Source organism: Drosophila bipectinata, chromosome XL (genome assembly GCF_030179905.1).
Source record: "Drosophila bipectinata strain 14024-0381.07 chromosome XL, DbipHiC1v2, whole genome shotgun sequence".
Lineage (NCBI taxonomy): Eukaryota > Metazoa > Arthropoda > Insecta > Diptera > Drosophilidae > Drosophila > Drosophila bipectinata.
The window spans coordinates 1,836,770-1,853,579 of record NC_091734.1 but is presented as its reverse complement, the minus strand read 5'-3'; the positions used below and the strand labels follow the sequence as shown (position 1 = coordinate 1,853,579).

At 34.7% G+C, this 16,810-nt stretch overlaps 1 protein-coding gene across 2 annotated transcripts in view; it reads left to right on the top strand.

Annotated features, from left to right (window-relative positions):
* Gmap (Golgi microtubule-associated protein) overlaps nucleotides 1-16,810 on the top strand; it is a 28,254-nt gene that overhangs the window by 3,405 nt on the left and 8,039 nt on the right. The window contains exon 1 of one of the 2 annotated variants that reach the window (XM_070280289.1): nucleotides 14,514-14,899. The exons of the other annotated variant lie outside the window; for it this stretch is intronic. The gene's annotated coding sequence lies outside the window, so the exon portion shown is untranslated. Of the gene's footprint in view, nucleotides 1-14,513; nucleotides 14,900-16,810 lie in introns of those variants that run through there. 2 annotated transcript variants of the gene reach the window in all.

Here is a 16,810-nt window from a genome sequence, read left to right as displayed (position 1 = left end):
CCCACAAAAATGGGAAAAAATTTCGAAAAATATTTTGTGGAGAGATTTAGATGCAGATTTGTGGAGAATCGATCCACAAACCGTTAAAGGCATCCCTCTTGGGAATCGGATGAGAATTGGCAGAGTTATAGCTATAAATGTGGGCCTTCTAAGAAAATCCAGGATTTTGCAGGGGAGACCCCACAAAAATGGGAAAAAATTTCGAAAAATATTTTGTGGAGAGATTTTGATGCAGATTGGTAGAGAATCGATCCACAAACCGTTAAAGGTATCCCTCTTGGGAATCGGGTGAGAGTTGGCAGAGTTATAGTCATAAATGTGGGCCTAATACGAAAATCCAGGATTTTGCAGGGGAAAACCCACAAAAATGGGAAAAAATTTCGAAAAATATTTTGTGTACAGATTTTGATGCAGATTGGTGCAGAATCGATCCACAAACCGTTAAAGGCATCCCTCTTGGGAATCGGATGAGAATTGGCAGAGTTATAGCTATAAATGTGGGCCTAGTACGAAAATCCAGGATTTTGCAAGGGAGACCCCACAGAAATGGGAAAAAATTTTGAAAAATATTTTGTGTACAGATTTTGATGCAGATTGGTGCAGAATCGATCCACAAACCGTTAAAGGCATCCCTCTTGGGAATCGGATGAGAATTGGCAGAGTTATAGCCATAAATGTGGGCCTAGTACGAAAATCCAGGATTTTGCAGGGGAAAACCCACAAAAATGGGAAAAAATTTCGAAAAATATTTTGTGAAGAGATTTTGATGCAGATTGGTGGAGAATCGATCCACAAACCGTTAAAGGTATCCCTCTTGGGAATCGGGTGAGAGTTGGCAGAGTTATAGTCATAAATGTGGGCCTAATAAGAAAATCCAGGATTTTGCAGGGGAAAACCCGCAAAAATGGGAAAAAATTTCGAAAAAAATTTTTTTTTTTTGATGCAGATTGGTGGAGAATCGATCCACAAACCGTTAAAGGTATCCCTCTTGGGAATCGGATGAGAATTGGCAGAGTTATAGCTATAAATGTGGGCCTTCTAAGAAAATCCAGGATTTTGCAGGGGAGACCCCACAAAAATGGGAAAAAATTTCGAAAAATATTTTGTGGAGAGATTTAGATGCAGATTTGTGGAGAATCGATCCACAAACCGTTAAAGGCATCCCTCTTGGGAATCGGATGAGAATTGGCAGAGTTATAGCCATAAATGTGGGCCTAGTACGAAAATCCAGGATTTTGCAGGGGAAAACCCACAAAAATGGGAAAAAATTTCGAAAAATATTTTGTGAAGAGATTTTGATGCAGATTGGTGGAGAATCGATCCACAAACCGTTAAAGGTATCCCTCTTGGGAATCGGGTGAGAGTTGGCAGAGTTATAGTCATAAATGTGGGCCTAATAAGAAAATCCAGGATTTTGCAGGGGAAAACCCGCAAAAATGGGAAAAAATTTCGAAAAAAATTTTTTTTTTTTGATGCAGATTGGTGGAGAATCGATCCACAAACCGTTAAAGGTATCCCTCTTGGGAATCGGATGAGAATTGGCAGAGTTATAGCTATAAATGTGGGCCTTCTAAGAAAATCCAGGATTTTGCAGGGGAGACCCCACAAAAATGGGAAAAAATTTCGAAAAATATTTCGTGGAGAGATTTTGATGCAGATTGGTGGAGAATCGATCCACAAATCGTTAAAGGTGTCCTTTTTGAGAATCGGATGAGAATTGACAGAGTTATAGCTATGAATGTGGGCCTAATACGAAAATCCAGGATTTTGCAGGGGAGACCCCACAAAAATGGGAAAAAATTTCGAAAAATATTTTGTGGAGAGATTTTGATGCAGATTGGTGGAGAATCGATCCTGAAATCTTATGATGTATTCCACCTCGCAATCAAATGCGAATTGGCCAAGATATAGCAGTTGGTATAGGCCAGTTCTTTCTTGGATGTAACCCAGCTAATGTTACCTTATGTTTTTGGCTCGAATACCGTGTAGTTTCGTTATTCGGAGCGGCAAACCCACAAAAGCCAACCTGCAGCTGCTGGTTGTGCATTTCTACTTCCATTTCCGGTGCCCTTTCTTCGTTCCATGAACCAATGCCCTCCTCGAATGTTGACACAATTTTATCAACCCAAAAGATAAGCCTCGGACTCTCCTCTTTTGGTTATATCCCTGAATTAATATTTAAACTTTGATAAACGGTATGCTACAATATATACACTTCCACGTATATATAATGGTACATTCCACGGATGGGATGGCGGTAGGAGGACCCTCCCCTTATACGGGGATCTGATATTTTATCTTTAGGTTGCCTCTTTTTGTTATTTTTACCTGATGCCACACACAAAGTGTGGCAAGATAAGTTCAACCGATTTCCCCGCCCATCTTTTTTTTTGGCATTCGGTGGAAAACGAAATTATGAAATTTTCTATTTGATTTCGTATTCAGTTTTTTTTTTCAGATTTAGTCTCTGACCCCATAGGCCCTTTATCTTTCGATATATATTATCCCCCATTTTTGGCTCTGATTGAAAAAGGGGGTTGGAAAACCTGAACCTATCCTGAAGTTCTAATAACACAACTGCACTGTAGATTATGGCTTTAGTTTTATTTAGTTTTTATTTAAAAGCTTATGAAAAATATCCATGATCTATCACTATATTCACCCCTATATATCCTTGTTCTGTATAAAAGCTGATTAGCTAATCGAAAATGTTAAAATGACCATTGATTTCCCATCGAAATCAGGGACATAAATTATAAGAGACAATTGCATCATTTCTGTTTATAGATAAACCACATACCCCCCTTATCTCTATATAGAGAAGAAAAATCTGGAAACTTGATTCTAAGATTTAATTAAGTAATGGTGAAATATTAATGAATAAATTTCAATATATTTTCGTATGATCTAATTTATTTTTAACTTGTATTTAATAATATCTGATTTATTTAATGATATATATATATTCTCGCATTCTGGGCCTATCTACCCGCTGAGTATATCCGGTTATCTATTGGATCGATAGCTCTGCCACCATATTGTTTTGCATAATTACGACGGCAGGCGATAAGTGTGCCTCATCCTCATCCTCATCGAAAACCCACTATCCCTATATCGGTATATATGTATATATGCATATATGGAACCTCCCCATTTTGGGCCATTATCATCCCCATTAGGCGGGCATTTGGGACATCTGCATGGCATGGCACCATGTTTCTGGTTATCTTATCCGGGCTTGGTGGCAAGCTGGCCAGGATCGGGAAATCGGAAAGGGTTGTTACCACTCCTATAAAAGCCCGGGTCACCTGCTGAATTCTATTCATTCGGTTCTAGGCGATCGTTACCAAAACGCCCGCATAAAGTGTTACCAAAAAGAAAGAAACTAAAACGCGTTTTGAATTTCCAAAAAAAAAATTAATACATGTGAAAAACTCTTAAAAATAACTCTGTTATTCTATATATTTTTTTTTAATTTAATTTTATATTGTATATATATTTTTTTTTGAGTGCTTTTGATGTGTCATTTGTTGGTCTTTAATTTGGGTGAGTTGATGCAAAGTTTTCCATCTATGTACCTCCATATGTATACTATTCTTTTATGGCCGTTGCATTATATGAGGGAAAAAATTGGTTTAATTGTTAATGATTGTGTGAGCGTCAGATTTAAACAAAAAATATCCATATACTATTAAAAAATATTCGACACGAGGCAACGAACACGCACCTGGCGATGATAATGAGCTATTAAATGGGCGGGGGAGTGGGTGAATTAGTTGTGATCAAAGTAAAGCTTAGAAACATGGTTTTCTAATTTGAAATTATATAATTGAGTAAAGGGTTTTTGGAGAGACTTTTTTTAGAGAGATATTTAAACAAAAAAAGGGGTTAAAGTTTATTTTGAAAAATATTAAACCTTATTTATTAATATTTCTAAAGAGTATTTCAATTTTAATTAAACTCAGACTTATAATGGGTGTATTTGAAGGGCTTAAAGTTTTGTTAGACTCTCTGCTAATTATTAAATATTTAAAGCTTATAAACTATATACTTAGTTTAATATATTATTCATTCATTTTCAAAACTCCTATCCTCCCAAATATAGGGGTGCTATATTTCTATTCCTATTTCCGACTGCTTAATACTCTGATTATTTCAATACTCTACTCCCAAATAGTTTCAAGATTTAGAACAATGATTTAACAGAAAATATAAACACAAAAATATGAAATCATTATTATGTTGTAACCTAAAAAAAAAAAAACTGAAACAAAAAAAAATGAAAAACTGTTCCAATCTTGGTCGGATTTCATTAGAGCGGAAATGTTGATTGGTCGCTTTGATGGCTAATTTAGTGAGATATCTAGGGTATATGTATATATAATACAGATGATACTAGATGCATACTTTAAAATATATATATACATTTCTATATATATATTTTTTTAAGTAATATTTTGTTTTTGGACACGTCAACTTCGGGGGAGAGCCAGAGCGAAACCGAAACCGAAACCAAATCGAGTTCCATTTGATAAACGCGGTTTGTTACGCTCGGCCAAACTGTGTCAAATGTGTCCCAGCTGCACTTGTTGCTACCTTATTGACTCCTCTGCCTCCCTACACCCCCTTTTCCCCCTCGGCTATTACCTTTGGCCCCCTCGTGGCCTCCTTGCCGCCCGCGCTACTGACTTTTGGGCGACATTTTCCAGCCATTGGATACGGATCGTGGGCTCTCCGTGTCCGATTTTTCATAATTCTTTGTTTTTAGTTTTCTAACCACGTGTTTAGATTATTTATTATAAATATTTATATATTTTTTTAAGGTGAATCTTAAAAAATTCGAAGAATTAGAGGAAGTGGGGGAAGAAGGAACTTTCTGTCTTGATTTTTTCAAGCGAAAATGTTTGTTGTTTAATTGTTTTATTTTACAAATTATTTCCTTCCAAGTTTATTAATTTTTTAGCTTCGTAAAACTATTTAGTTTTATATTCTAAAGATCGGTTTATTTTTTTTTAGTTCAACCTACTCCCAATAATATTTAGAGCCCAACAAGTCATGCTTGCTATTGGCTATAGTGGTATGATATAGTTTGGGGGTTCGAATATTATATGATACTTAAAATCACTATGATAATAAATATGTATTAAATTAAAGAATATAAACCTTTTCAAAATATTTAACTTTTATTAACAGAGAAGTCTTAAAACTTCTAAACCCTAAACTAAACCTCTATTATACCATACTATTATACTCTTGTTTTTAGCCCTGGGTATCAAAGTCTGATGTATACCTCTGATACCTCTCTATATATCTACATACATATATTTAATAATCGTAGTAACTATCGTATTGTTAATAGACAGCGAGGGACCTGCACTTATGGTCAGCAAAATCATTCAGCTATGATGATGACGATGATGATAATGCAATCATCAAAGTTAGTTGCTGTTCTATTATTGTTTGTTTTTTTTTTCCAGCTCACCTAAGCACGAATGAAAATGACAATTTTTGAATCGAAACCACCCACTCTCCCACCACAAGCCCCCCTCTGAAGGCCCACCCCCCTTCGAATTTCCCACCAACTGACCCAAAGCCAAACGTTGCATGTCGCTAAGTGCAGTTGCAGGTTGCAGGTTGCTGTTGTAGATGTTGCTGCCATATATTCCTATATTGCTGTGTTGTCAGCGGAGACCTGCAATTATTTTATAAAATTTGTTGTTACCAGTAGTACTAACTCTTGATTTGTTTTTTTTTTTCTGTTGACTGACATTGTTTGGTTGCTTGTGGGTTTCCATAAACAATTGCTCTGACCAATTTTTGCTAACTGCCATCAAAAGGCTAACACAGAAATGGAAAATGGCTAAGAAAAGCGAGGGTGTTTAGAGGTCAAAGTCTTTTCATTATGTTTGCAAATAAAGCAGTAATGTTAAAGACAGTTGGCGGGTTACTAAATAAACTATTGGAATTATTTAATTATAAAAATCAATTTAAATAAAAAGAGAAGCATTTTTAAAATTATTCTAAGGACCTGTAAGATCATATATGTATTTTAAGATATTAAACTTATTGTAAATACTTTAAAATATCACTAAAGGAATACTATTTCTTTCTTCCACAAGTACCGGGTATGAATTAGTCTAGTATACATATCTATCTATCATATTCAGTGGTCTTTTTATGATCTTTAATGTTTAATTTAAATTAGTATTTTTATTCAACAACAACCGTTCTCTAATTTAAGACAAAGATTTTAAAATCTTAGACCAAATCACTTAGAAGCCTGTGAATGAGGCCAGACCCAGCGATAGCGACTATCACACGCATAACTCACACACAGGTGGCGCTGCAAGCAAATGCAAATTCAAAGCCAAAATCAAAGACAAAAATTCTAAAACAAAAATCAAAAAGCAAATCCAAATCCACGATCCACGTCCATTTCCGTTTCCATTTAGCTTCGCGTGCTTCTAACGAGCTGTGCTAGCTTTTGAGGCCTAAATGGTGGCTTTTTTTTGTTGCACAGGGGGCTAGAGAGTGGGTGGCAGGTGGCTAGGGGCGGTGGGAGTGGGAGTGGGAGTGCAGGGTAGTGTGGTCCCTCGGTATTCATTTTTAGCAGGGTTGCCACGACTGCTGCTGGTGCTGGTGCCGCCGGTGAGTTGCTCAATTCGCGTCGCGTTTAACCTTCGCTTGTAATTGCATGTGTTTTTCGGGGGGTTTGTGGCCCAGGGGAGGGGCGGTGGGGGCCGAGAAAGGGGCACCTTTTTGAGATTTCAGTCATCAGATTCAGATGCACATGCAGATCCAAAAACAGGGGCTAAACGAGAGCTGGGTAGGGGTTTTGAGGGCCGCTCTTTCTAAATTTTTATAAAAATAATTATCATTAAAAAGAATAAGATATTTAAAAGAATAAGATTATTAAAAGAAAACTATATAGTTTAAAGTATATGATAATTAAATAATATAAAAGAAGACTATAAAAATTAACATTTAATTTTAAAGCTCAAAATCGAACTTTTATCTTACTTATTCTATATCTATATCTATATCTATATTTATTTTCTTAATTTTTAGTTTTTATAAGAATTCTAATTTAAAGAACCCCCTTTACCAAAAAAACGCCCCTGTTAACCCCTTGTAGCACCCCCTCTTTCCCCTTTACCGTTTATTAAAAATGGCCAAAATGCATTTGTCACGCAAGGTGCTCGACACTCGATTGCTGGCAGATTTGTGGCATTCTTTCGACTGATTTATATCGAAGATTGACGGATTAGTGTTTAACCAACAGATGGTGGCCTCTAAGCCGGCCACGCCCTCTACTAACCGGCAAGCCGCCCCCCAGCGCCCCCAGCCAGCCAGCTTCTTTGTCTTGTAATTATTTTTGTGGTTAATTTCACATAGCCTTCTTGGCTTTTGGCTTGCGGTTGGCTGTCAGGTTGGCCCTCCTGACACCCCCTACCCACCGCCCATGGCAGCCCACTTTAAACTGAATGACTGACTGACTGAGTGAGTGAGTGAGTGAATGAGTGAATGAGTGACTGACTGACTGACTGGAAAACAAATGCTAATAAGCATTAAATTATAAAAAAGATTTTTTTTTTGCATTTTTTTTTGTATATTTTGCGAGCCGTTTGCAGGCCAGTCGGGCCGTAAATGACGAAATTTAAGCGCCCATATATTTATGGCCCAGACTTTTTGCACTGGAAAAATACTAAGAAATGGTCAGGGTGATGGGGGAGGGGGCACTGCGTTTTGGCAATTTTTATTGGCAAGTCGCGCAGTTGCATAAACACCCAAGTCCACAATATGGAAATGTATTGTATGTTCATCTGTTAGTCAAAGTCACTGCAAAAATCAGTCACAAAAAAAAAAGAGAAAACTAACAAAGAAACCAAATAAAATAAACAACAAGACTTAAAACTAATGTATAAATAATGGATTAACTAGAATCTCCTAATGGTTTTTAAATCATAAAATAGTTTAACAAATTGAAGGAAATAATTCAACGTTTTTTTCCATGATTATTTCATAGAAATTGTTGCTTTTATTTGATTTTCACTTAAATGTTACCTTCCTTATTCCTTAATATTTGCTTTTTCACTTAGTTATCGTTAAACGAGAACAATTTCAATGAATTTTCCAATAAAAATGTAAATAGTTGTGGCAGCGGAAGGAAAATTCACATCAAATAGAGGTGAGACATTTTCCAAAAGATAAGATATACATACATACGAATTGTTGAGTTTGTGAATCAAGATTGTGGTTGTAAAAGGTACTGGTTTGTATTCTATGAAAGTGAATCATCTTTAGGGCTTGGGAATTATATCAGAATATTGGAGTCTAGAATACAAGCATATTTTAAGCATATCCTAAAGATAAAAGCTTTAAAATATACCAAAATTAATCATGTAGATTAGTTTTTTTAACTGATACTTTGTGGCAATAAGTCCCTTTTTTTGAGTATTTTTTTTCATTTGAAAAACGTCTTTTTTTCGAAAAAATACCAAAAAGCAGAGACTAGATCTTAAATGTTCAAGCTTGTAAGTAGAATTTAGAGAACTATATCTTGTTATGGTATATCCCATTTCCTTCCTAAATATTCAAAAAATAAACTAAAACTTGGATCTCCAAGCAGAATTTATTTTAGTTCATGGTTGGTATTTTTTTGAATTCAAAAACGCTTTGTTTTAATTTTTCAAAAAATACCAAACCCAAAACCTCTAGAAACCAAGCTTGAATAGAAGTACCAACCTCCATCTAGACCTAGTTAATCATTATTTCCATCTAAAATATAACAACTACAAAAAAAATAAAATTTTAAAGAAAAGATAGAAAGAGATGGTTAGGAAAAGTTAAAAAGAGACAGAGCATTTGGGGTTGTAGAGCGGTCGAATTGAAGCGCGTTATTTGAATTTGATTTCTTGTCTGAATTTTAACAGCAATGTGTTAAATGGATGGCAACACACACACACACACACATACAGATACACTCAGAAGACTGGCGGTACGGTCTTCATCCTCTTCGACATCGACATCGACTTCATTATCTCTCGGGGTCTGGGGTCTCGGGTTTTTGTAGGTCCGTCGTCCGTGTTGCCAGGTAACTAGTATCTACCCATCTACCTATCCGCCAGATACTCGCACCTAATGGATCGCCTTTCCAAGTGCTATGTACATTTATGCCATTTACTCCAGTCTTGCCCAGTCTTCTTCAATTTTCAAGTCTACCGATTCTTCTGATTTTTCTGATTCTTTGGAATCTTAAGTCTTTCATCTCGTGTTTCGTTTCTTTTTTTTTTTTTTTGAAGTTTCAACCCAGATCGGATCATACGTCAATGAATTTCGTCATCGATCTGCATCCGTATCCGCATCTGTGTCGCCTCCCAGTATCTTTGTATCTTCTTCTCTAGTTTGGATACTCTCACTCGGTCTCTGTCGCTCCTTTGGGTGACCGCTTTCTTTAACTTATGCACGTACCGCTTATTGTTTTGTTGTGCCATGGGTGTGTGTGTGTGTGTGTGTATGGGTGTGTGTGTGAGTGTTTTCCACATATTGATCGAACGTGTGCAAATAAAATACAATTTAAATATTTATTATCTTTGCAGTTCGTTAGCATCTTGTATCTGTTTAAGACAGTAGCGTAGTTGTTGGTATTATTTTTTGGGGGACTCGAAAATTTTATTCAGACTATTTTTAAGAAAATTTAAAGAATTAGTTAACTATAATCCACAGTTTTTGGAATTTTTTGCTTTTTTAGATCAATTTTTAAGGATTTTTAAGAGTAATAGATCCTTTTAATAGGAAATGCTGTATCTTAGAAATGCTGTATCTTAGGAATGCTGTTTCTGTATCTTTTACTAGGAATTTAATATTTTCTTGTATTTTTCATAGTGTTTATTTGTTTTTATATTTTAGTTATTAAACAGGACTTATTTTAAATCTATTTCCAATGAAATTCTTTGAGAAAATCAATGAAGTAACTCTTGAAATAAAGCTTATAGAGTTTTTTATAGAAACTAAAGAGCTTTAATAATATTTCTATAGAAATGGTTACAATATAATATAATAAAATAGTTGCAAAATAAGTACCATCATAATTCTTTAAAAATGTATCATTTTATTGAAAAAACAAACCATGATTTTGTTGAAAAAATATATAAATCTGAAGGATAGATTTCGAACAAAGGTCTTAAAATATGATAGTATCTAAAAAGATGATATAGAACTAAAAGGAAGTATTTTCAAAATTCTAGAAAAAATCTAAAAAAAGCATATATAAGTATAGAATTTTCTAAAACTCTAAAATCCCCAAAATACTACCCTACATAGTTTTAGACTACGCCCCTGATATTTACGTTTGTTTGGCCTCAATATTGAAAATGGAACTTACTTCACATATTTTTTTGTATCTTGTTCCACTCAAAGGGTTTTTCTCAGACATTTTCCAAAAAAAACAGCATCCCACCTCCTTCCCCCCCACCTCCAGACCCAAATATTGGAAGGAATTCCATTATACAATTCGATTTGAACAATTGGCGCCACAGAGGCGATAGGTGTGGATAGGTGTGGATGTGTGCCAGTGGATAGTTGGGTGTATTTTACTTAACGCATGTTAACGTCGTCGTTAATTTGATATGGATGTGGAACAAGGAAGCTAAGAAAAGGTGGTACATGGAGGTGGGCACTACTACGGATGGGTTACAAAAAAAAGGCAGGGGGGGGACTGGCTACTACTATGCTTCTTCGATTTGCATTCGCAACAGAACGAAATGCATTTGAAAAGCGTTTTTTTTTTTTTGTTTTTTTTTTTTGTAAATGTTTCTGTTGTTGTTACAGTTGTTTCACTTACAGACTTGCTGATAAAAAAAAATAGTAGAAAAAAAAGGAAAGAAAAGCCCCAAAACTAATTAACGCCTGCAACGTGTGTTTTTTTTTTTTTTTTTGTTTTTTGCTGCTGCTGCCCCCCTTTAACTGTTGATAGTAGAACACAAAAAAGTGCCTAGAAACCAAAATATATGTCTGTAGGTATATGTATGTATATATCTTTGTATTTTGTACCTTTATGAGCTGCCTGTATTTTTATCTGCTAATTAAACACAGACGCTCGATTGCGTTGCCAACAAAAAAACAGTCAACCCGCTTAAAGTCAACGACGTGGCCCATATGGAACAATCACAAAATATATACATATATACACCAATAATTACCATATAAAGTCCTATATAAACTCCTTATAATCATATACTCCCAATTATGCTTGTCTGGACAAAAAAAAATATAGTCAGTTTTCAGTTGGGAACCATCATCGGATGGATGGATGGAAAAACCTATGGGTTAACATGACACGTAATGCCTATATGTCACTTTTTTTTTTTTTTTGGAGAGCGGTACAGGAGGGGCTCATCCTGCCGTCCCTTTCTAAGCCAAACCTCTGTTTCTGTTTTTTTTTAATGTCGTGGATATCTTTGTTGTTTATTTTCTTTTAACAAGTTCCTATCTCCGGGCTCTCACAACTTACAAAAAATGATATATAGGTGCATATATAGAAGTACACAGATACATATATATAACACTCATACAGCTAAAAGCAAAATAATTACAGTTGATATTCATTAAATTGGATTTTTTGGGAATATTTTTAATACAAAGCTTAAGAATTGAAACATTTTCTTTGGTCTTTAATATTAAGGTATTAAAATATTAAGAAAAAAGGATTCAAATAAATTAAAATTAGACAACTATATAGATTAACAGAAACACATTTTGGATGAATATGGTTTTTAGAACTTCTCTTAAATAATTAAATTTTTAAATAAATAAGAAACCCTCCTAATATTAACATTAAAGTCATGAAAAATTAACGAAAACTTGCATACTTTCAATAATATCAAGCTAAAATATATGATATATTTTTTGTATATTTTTATAAAAAATATGAGAGTTTAAAAAGAGGCTTCACTGTAGTTAAATTTTGCGTTTGATGCAGCGACGCAACGTCAGCAGCAACTACGTTGGCTGCGCCAGACTTGGACCCACACAGGGGCGTCACTGGGGTTGGGGCATTGGAGGAGGAGGGTTAGGTTAGGTTATTGGAGAGTAGAGAGTCCACAACCCAGAGCCCATAGCCCAGAGCCCAGAGCCCACAACCCAGAGCACATAGCACACACAGACCGCTGAGAACAAACAAAATGAGCAAAATAAGCAAATATAGCCTAGCACTGTCGTCTCGAGCGGTACCAACAAAAATTCAACAACAACAACAACAACATAACATATATACATTAACAATTTTTTTTTCAAAGCAACAAAAACGAAAGAAAATAAATAAAAACAACAACAAACGTCTCTTAATTTCAAGTTAAATAGCCGACGCGCATTATTTGAGTTTTGAAATGGAGAGCAAGTCGAAGTTGCTGGCAACGTGTCCAGATATATATATATAACTAATATCGTTATATATCTTTAAACTATATAGTACATGAAAATATTATATATTTCCTATATCCTATGGGTAGGTTTTAGTGTTCAGAGTGAGATATTTTAGAGGCCTAGGGGTTTCTACTTTGGATAGTAGAGGTAGAGATTAAGGTTCTAAACTTAGCTTGCATTTAAGAAGTTTATTTCAGATATTCTTCGGTTTTTTGAGATATAATGTATCTTGGAAATACACTAACTTTAAATTTATTTTTATGATACATTTGTTTGTTGCAAGCGTTAGATATATCGAGATATATTCTAAATATTGTTTTTTTTGTTTAAAATATAGTTCGAAAATTTAGTTATGTATTGAATTTTGAACTATATTGAATTTCTATATTCACTATACTCTATACTATATTCTATACTATATTCTATACTATATTCTATACTATATTCTAAAATTTCTATACTTTAGTTGAAAATTGAATATTTGAAAATATGTATTTTTAAAACTTCCTCTTTTTAAACAATTTTTGGTTTATTTTTTTCTTTATAATTCTTTCCTAAATTTATAAAAGTTTTGCTTTTAGTTTATTTTAGTTGGAAAATATATAGGGTTTCTAGGGTACATATATAGGGTTCATATAGGAATATAGGGAAAAGTATAGGATATAAAGCCTAATATAAAAATATATGCTTTAGAACTTTCAATATGTTTGATTCCATATGTTATTCCATAGATCCATTAGGTAGATATTCCATACAGTTTTCAGTAGAGTTTCTTATATATACAAGAACTCTTAAACCCATAAGATAAAATTTGTGAAATATATGTATGTCTTTATAGATCCTCTGTAGTCTTTAAAACATCCATAGCTATGGTACAACGTATTAATTCGTTCGTATATTTCACTCTTAAATATTAAAAGCTTCTTTTCGATATTTTTCTTACAATTTTCTTAAGCTGAAACTATTATAAATTTAATATTTTCTCTAATTTAAAATAATATTAAAGTAAACAAGAAAGGAAAGCTAACTTCGGGCTGAGCCGAAGTTTATATACCCTTGCAGTTAAAACCGGATATATATCGCAAACATCGGATATAGTTGGCCGATCCTTATGGGAATAGGAATATATACTCCAATTTATTACAATACAAAATCTAAAAAAAGTCCCAAGCTTCTATCTTCAAAAATACGAAAGTTGATATTTCTACCAAATACCATTTCCGATCGTTCAGTTATATGGCAGCTATAGGATATAGTCGGCCGATCCTAATGAAATTTGGTAGGTTGGATCAACTGACCAAAAATAGAGTCTGTACTAAATTCCAGCTTTCTATCTTCAAAAACACGAAAGTTGGGTCATTTCCGATCGTTCAGTTATATGACAGCTATAGGATATAGTCGGCCGATCCTTATGAAATTTGGCATGTCGTAATATTTTGCCAAAAATAGCTCTCATGTGAAATTTGAACTCTCTAACTCTAAAAATACCAAAGTTATACCATTTCCGATCAATCAGTTATATGGCAGCTATAGGATATAGTCGGCCGATCCGGGCCGTTCCGACTTATATACTGCGTGCAAAGGAAAGAAGGGTGTGTGCAAAGTTTCAAGACGATAGCTTTAAAACTGAGAGACTAGTTTGCGTAGAAACAGACAGACGGACAGACGGACAGACGGACATGCTCATATCAACTCAGGAGGTGATCCTGATCAAGAATATATATACTTTATAGGGTCGGAGATGTCTCCTTCACTGCGTTGCACACTTTTGGACAAAATTATAATACCCTCTGCAAGGGTATAAAGAGCCCGAAAATAGAATTTTTATTAGCATACTTATGGCAGGACTCGTGGCCCTAATGATCTCTCTATATGGCAGAATGCACATGCAACAGTTGCACCATTTTTAAATATCTATCCCTGTCTCTGTCTTGGCAGGTGGCCATCCCACTCCCACCTAGCTTCGGGCCAGGCTTCGGGTTAGGGTTCGGGTGGGGACGAGGCATTCGGGTTGCATTTTGAGCGACTGCGGGTATCGCTTTTTCCCGCAACACCGCGAATCGCAGCGATCATTCGTCGATCGGTCGTGGAGCGGAGTGGTCGCGTTTCCAACTACCGTTATTCTGATACTATATACTCCTTACCTGTATTATATATATTTTTTTTTTTACCTTAATAATAACAACCGATTACCGTCGCTGGTGCCGGCTTTTTCGGGAACACCCACTCTGCCAAAACTCTACCACTACATCGCGTTAAGTGAACAATTTTCAAGTATTTTATTTTTCTTAGTTTTTTTTTTAAATATTTTTTGTTGGTTTTGTGTAACAAAAATAAAAAACTAAACAAGAAACACTGAGCAATGGCCAACAAAAAAAAACTTGGCCATAAATTAAAAGCCAAGCTGCCAGAAAATGAAAATTGAAAACCCATCGCCTTGACTGACAAGCCACTTGGAAGAAGAAAAAAAAAAACTGTAAGTTACTTAAAAAACTGAGTAAAAAAAAAATGCTAAAAAATGCTAACTGCTTAGTACTAAATGTAATTGTTGCCGTCAGAGTTAATAATTCTCATTAACTTTGGAAAGGCCAAGGGGAAAGGGACGAAGTGCAAGAGAGCTACAATATCGGAACGAATATAACGTCTTGAAAGAGACGGGCTGCTAGCGGCAGAAAGAGGCAGCAAATAACTCATCTTGCTAGTTGTTGTTAGCCAGTTTTTTTTTTTAGTTAACGTTTTAGTTTTTTTTTTTTTTTATTTTAGACACCTTGACTTTCGACTTTTGTCGCGTCTTGACATCTTCTCTTATTAACTATGTAATTTGCTCTTTGTTTTATTGCACTGCATATACTAAATTATTATTTTTATTATAACTCATTACTGGCATGCACAAATGGCTGGAAATAGAGGCGATATATATGTAGCTGGATATAGGAGTTTTATTTTCTCTCGGTGCCTTGTCACGTTCTTTAGACATGTCTAGAAATTCTACAAGATGATACAATCCATGATTTTTTGGTATTTCAAATTCTTAAGATAAGATTTTCTTTCCATGGGCTCACTGCCTGATTTTAATTGAGTTAGTTCTTATCGATCCGAGAATGAAATTACTCACTTTCGATTATAACAGACATATATAGAAGTTATCAGTGAATCAAGAAATATTAAATAATAATACTACCTTTATTTGAGGATCCTATGAAGAACCACCTTTCATGGGCATTGGAAGTCACTCCCTAAACAAACAACCAGCAACCAGTACCGAGATATTCCCATCGTTATAAAATATATATATGTATACATACTCTACCTCTATATTCTATACTATATACCCTTATATATGTATATATATAGTACGTTTTCCATAAAACCAAACCTCAAACTCCAAAATCGTCTGTGAACTTTTGCTGACACAAAATTCCCGGTAATGTATCGTGTTTGAATTTCAAACCAAACACCCAGAAAAACCAGATATATATATGTATATATAAATCCAAGTTGTATAAATATGCACACAACTATCCAATAAGTGGAGCACTCTCGCTTAGAAATTGGAGTCTGATATGTATATAGTTTTTGAATCCCTGGGGTTGCATTACCCGAGAGATCCTCGGTTCAGATATCTTAGCTTTTTGGGTGAAAAACTTAAATGTTAATGTTAGTATTAATGTTTATTTATAAACAAAATGAAACCGGGGGGTAAACTGCGGATATCTTTGGAGAAACGATAAGATAAGGATTAAAGTGAAGCCAAAATAGGGAGGGTTTCTCGAGAACTAGGGGAAATTGAGGAAACTATTGCAATAATTGTAGACTTTTTGCAGAAAAATTAACTAGAAATATATATAATCAGTAAGAAAGAGTTCCCAATGAATAATACTGTGGGATTTTTTTTTAGGAAATAATCTAACGTCATCGTAGCATAAAAAAATAAAGATTGTTCAAGTGTTTCTATATACTACATATATATATTTTGTTGTTGGAAGATAAAACTTAATCTTAAAATTTTGGCTTTATCAAAAAATGTGTTAACTCGTATTCCTTTGAATGGCGAGTGACACACTTGAATGCTATTTTTTCATCGGAAATAGTTTTTATGAAACTTCCGGTTGCTAGGCAAACTATTCCACTTAAGGTCTAGCCTCTCCCAGAAATCCACAGAAAGAACTCTCCAGAGAGAGAGAGCTATAGACCCAGCTATATAACCTGACGCCTTAACCCTTCCGCCAACATTAACATTTTTATCTTATCGGCCGAGGCCCGAATTTCTGTATGTTTAGGTTAGGATTTTTATGATTTCTATATGACTTTTTTTTTCCATGGAATCAAGCTATATACATTTTTGTATATATATATGTATTTGATATCATATCATATCATTTGTGGT